Source organism: Stylophora pistillata, chromosome 13, assembly GCF_964205215.1.
Source record: "Stylophora pistillata chromosome 13, jaStyPist1.2, whole genome shotgun sequence".
NCBI lineage: Eukaryota > Metazoa > Cnidaria > Anthozoa > Scleractinia > Pocilloporidae > Stylophora > Stylophora pistillata.
The window spans coordinates 15,656,615-15,661,614 of NC_142531.1; positions in this window are offsets into that span (position 1 = coordinate 15,656,615).

The following is a 5,000-nucleotide window of genomic DNA, read 5'->3' on the forward strand; positions in this document are numbered from 1 at the left end:
ATTTTACCGTCTGTGGTTGAATTAGAATTAAAGTCTCATCTACATTTTCACGATCTCTTGTTTACTGAAAATGATGTTTATTTTTATGACAACATTTACACTTCTCCATTTCCATTCATAAAACTGTCAATGTTTACAATCCTGGATCCAACAATGATTTCATTTTCCTTTTCATCTTCCAGTGAGTTGTTTCGGAAAGTTCTCGGTCATTTCATTTTATTAGGAATCAAATTCAATGCGAAACAAATCGTAGCACTCAGAAGTATACACCTAAATTTTTCGCGGAATAAAGTAAGACCTACCAAACGCACTAGTCGCGACTTTATTGATGGGGTGTCGACTTCACCATCCCATCCTCCTTTAGCTCGTTCATTTTTTAGACCACTTTCGGCGAGAGTCCTGCCACCCAAACATTTTCCTATCTACTTTCAAGAAGTAAACTTTCAATTTTTTTTTCTCAAACAACCACTTCGGCTGGAAACAATAGAGTTACCGGGCAATTTTGAAACGCTCATGGCGGCCATGTTGGTTTACAACTCGCCCGCGGATCTGATCGTGCGCGCCATCGCTTATTTCTCTCGCGAGTAATTTGCTTGCATGTATCTTGGAATCCATTCTCCGCGCGGTCAAAAAAAACTCAGTTTTGTTTGGTTTGCTGTTTTTCCTCTCGTCCTATTGCCGAGTATAGTTCGTGAATGTTTTTAATAACAAAACATCCTTATCGTGTTAATAAATTTATAATCAACTGGTTCGCTGATTAAAAAAATATATATGCTGTGACACCGAGCATAGTGAAGGGAATTTTCTCCCTTGGGTACCCCTGTGTGAACAGCACCCTCATGAGCGACTTTCCCAACCTCTCTCACCTGGTGCCGCTAATTCGACACGCCGACAATTTTGCGACGATTTGAAATTCATCTTCGCCGAGTCTCGGCACAATTCCCTCAGCACAACAAACAACAAAAGGCTTTTGTTTGAACTTTTGAAGTCGAATTTAACCCACAACAATGGCCCATTTCTTGATACGACATAAAAGTGATCATACACGTATTCCCCCGTTGCCTCTTTGTTGTGATCAGTGAGAACGCATCAACGTTAATAATCGGCTCGAAGCTGAATCCTCTTCTATGACGTCGAGTAGGTACAAATGGGTCGCTTACAGAGCGATACACAACTGATTGTATCTCTACAGTTTCCGTGATCTTGCTTTTTTCGACAAGATCCATCAAAACGTCTCAGCTTTAGATTTTCTCAAACAGATTATCACTTTCTCAAACAGATTATCACTCTCACAAAACATAAATAGCTTCTCTTTTGAAGCGCCTATGATTGCTATGAAAGACAGAGATTTTGTATATTTTTAAGTTTTATTACATTGCATGTAAATTTTTGAATTAATTCGTGACTTGTTTGCTAATGAATTTTATTACAATGATCATATTGAATATTTAAATACCATAGGGTGACTTTATGAATTATTTTAGTTTTACATTTTATTAGTTCGTTGTAGGTCCACATCAGCCTTATGGCTGCCCCCTTCCTTACAACCTGCATTACTAAATAAAATGATTGATTGATTGATTGATTGAACCAGAGATTTCCTCATGTTTTTGATCACTTGTTACATCCTTCTAAAGAGCAACAGCTCGGTAAAAACAATTTCCATCTCAGCTGACAACGACTCCTCTCCCTAGAGGAAGAAATTTTTCAGATGTCGTAATTTGTTGTTTAATACGTTAACAAGTATGAAAATAGACTGTGAATACATCAATGCAACTGAAAGGACTAGATGAGTTATTTCTCAGCGATTGATTGCTAATTTTTTAATGTATCGAGATAATTCAGCGATGTCAATTTCACAATATACCTTAGGCAAGGAGAGAGGTTCATCGGTATATTTCATGACATATTTCGGTTATTCAAACAAAAACTTACACTTCCCTCGTATCAACAATAGTTTAATCCAGTTATGATAAAAATGCAGCGAAAGAGTGTCGATCTCTGTACAAACTGGTTTTTTTTGGACGTCGAAACAACCATCCGTCATATACTTTCCTTCCAGCAAGTTGCAATGTTTGCCCTGTGGCGATCCCAGAAATCTTTGCGCAGAAACAAGATCCCATTCATTGGTTATTCATTGGCAACTCATTCATTGGTTATTACTTGAAAATGACCGCGTCATCAAAACGATCTTTGTCTGTCTCACTTCCTTTTGTTTTCATTGCAGGCGTCAATGACAATTTCCGGTTCTTTCTGACCTTCTTCTCTATATGTCGCAATCAGACACAAAACGAGAATGGCCCTGACCAGGCGGTGTGCGCACTCCGATTGCATTGCATTGTGGTAGTGTTATTTTCAAGACGGCCGTAAAAGCGGCAGGAATCGGCAGATTTTGACCGTACATTCCGTAAAAGTTAGGCCGTTTCTTTTTCTTTTCACTATGGGCAAATATAATTTGATATATTCTGAATGTGTTGTGATTGTATTTGTCGCGTATTCTATCGTTCTCAAGGACAAACGGAACACTGTTTTTTTAGCATGTAATTTGAGACCGGTTTTCGAGAAGGTCAAATTCGTTGTACTTCGTAGTTTGAAGCCGTTCAAAGATTTGTATGGCCACTTCGATCCTTCTTCAGCAGCTCTAACCAAACGCGCCCAAACGCACTCCAATGATACAAATGCTTTAATGCATTTTGAGTGATAGTGTTTAAGACCCTTTTAAAGAACGAAAAGGCCCATTGTTGCGTTTAGTGTGTTGCATTACATAGTATTATTACTGCAAGGACATTTATTGTGTGTACTCAATCGTGTTGTAAATCTACTTTCCTAAGTGAGGGAAATCATGGTTGGTAGAGGGGAAACTATGGGGAAATTTAACTAATCGCTAGCGTCGTGTGGTGATTCTCCTATCTTGATCATTTCTGAAGGACAGTCTAATAAGAGCCATGAAAAGAGTCACTTGATCTATGAAAACCTCTACCTTGCGTGAGACGACACGCCGGAAAGCCGGAAAGCAAAAGGCAGTCGACTGTTGAAAGGTGTTGATAGGCCTGTGCGTCTCCTACCGTTCGCTAGCGGTTTTAAATCTTCTAACCTCAAAGTTTAGCCCTTATTAGGATATCTCTTGATGATTTTCCTTTGCGATGTAATAATAAGGGTCAGTTTTGAGGTGTAATTTCCCCATCTGTATGTTCTTGAGGTTTGGCAAAGCCGGATGAGATTGTGTTACAAAAGGCAATATTTTCTTCTGTGTGCGCGCTATTTCTTTGTTTTAAAGTACACTTCTCTCCTGCAGAAGTAACTCCTGAGAAACGTTTCTCAAAACCCTCTTCTAGGATTCCTCTGTTCTTAAAGGGTATTTTGAAACTCTGTACGATTTTAGTAAACGTGGAGCGAGATAAATTCGTTCTTAGGAGGCGTGGGGCTTCTCCTTTTACAAATCCCGTATTTACGCTTGGTGGAAGAAGTTCGTGTATTACAGGGTCTTTGTCTCTTTAATATGCGTTTGCATGTCAAGGGTCAATTGTTCCCTGTTAAACTACTCGTGTCTAGGAATATAATTTCTGACTTTGAAATTATTTATCCCGCCAAAGGTTGCGAGTGTAACTGTTGCCACTTGTGTCGAGATTCTAAGGCAGATTGCAATTTTGTATGTTTCTTAATAACGTAAGTTGCCTCCTAAGAACGAATTCGTCATGGAGGAACGACGGAAGTCGCGCAAGCCCGTCAAACTTTCTAACTTTCGAAGAAACGGTAACAGACAGTGAATCCCCATTACAACTCACGTATATTACGCTATCTCGCTGCCACCAAAGAAGTTCACTCCAACGCGTTAAGATGCAAACGACCCAATTTTTGTTTTACGATCATGACGCAACGCAATCAGAGTGCGCACACCGCCTTGGCAAAATCAAAGGACACATTTTGACATGACACATTTTTGTTTAGTCTGTGCATTAATTAAAGATTCAAAGCCGTCAATTCCTGTCAGCGTCTGATCTGCTCCTATAAGCCCGCATAACTTAGTTTGCCAAACTATTCCAAGCCTAATTCCCAGGACTCTTCTAAGTCGTTTTAAAGTTTTAGAATCCCCGAGTTTTGTAATCAAAGACAGTTACTGCCATCCTAGTAACCTGATTTTTTGTACAATTACACGCTGGTCTTGGCTTTTTCGACAAATGATCGACAAGTTTATCACGGTCTATCCTGCCATGGTACCAGCACATTCTGCTGCGTACCACTTACACCACCTGACTGAGGCGAATTGTGTATGGAACCATAGACACTCCATTTGTTAGGATTTCAGTTCAAGTAGAAAGCATAATCCACGCGTGTAGCTCGATCAGTTGAACGTGATAGTGTATTTCATTGCGATTGATAGAGCAAGAGGTCAGAAAGAACCGGAACTTTTCAGTAACGCCTGTCACGAAAACAAAAGAAGATAACACGGAACGAAATTTAGGCCTCCAAGGCAGGACAGCAGCTCCTTTGATAAATTTGTCCGAGTCAATATTTTGTCCTTGCAGGACAAACAGTCCGCACCAATAAAAGTTGTGTTGACAGATTACTAAGGTAAAACAAACGGTTTTGTCCTCTGTGCAGATCGATCCTTAGAGTTGTTGTGATTGCTATCACAGTGAAAAACGGAAATAGAAGAGAAATAAGAGTATTTGTACTTGCGCTTGTGCTGGCGTCGCCAGTGAAAACCAGGCACATAAAGAACGTTTAAAACCAGCGAAAGTTTAAACCAATCAGATCTTGTTGTTTTGGTGACGCGGTCATTTGTAGGTAATAGGCAATCAAATCGCTTTTCCACACATTCCTGAAAAAACCACATGGTGCTTGAACACGATTTTCAACGGCAATCACAGACGCCCCTTCTCAATTTTCTTTTTGGAGGGTAAGCTGTACACAGGCTATACAATATGATTCTTTCATTGGGTGCTTATAATACCATCCTCTCATGGGGAACTTGGGCCTCCTGTGGTTCGGTATTTCGC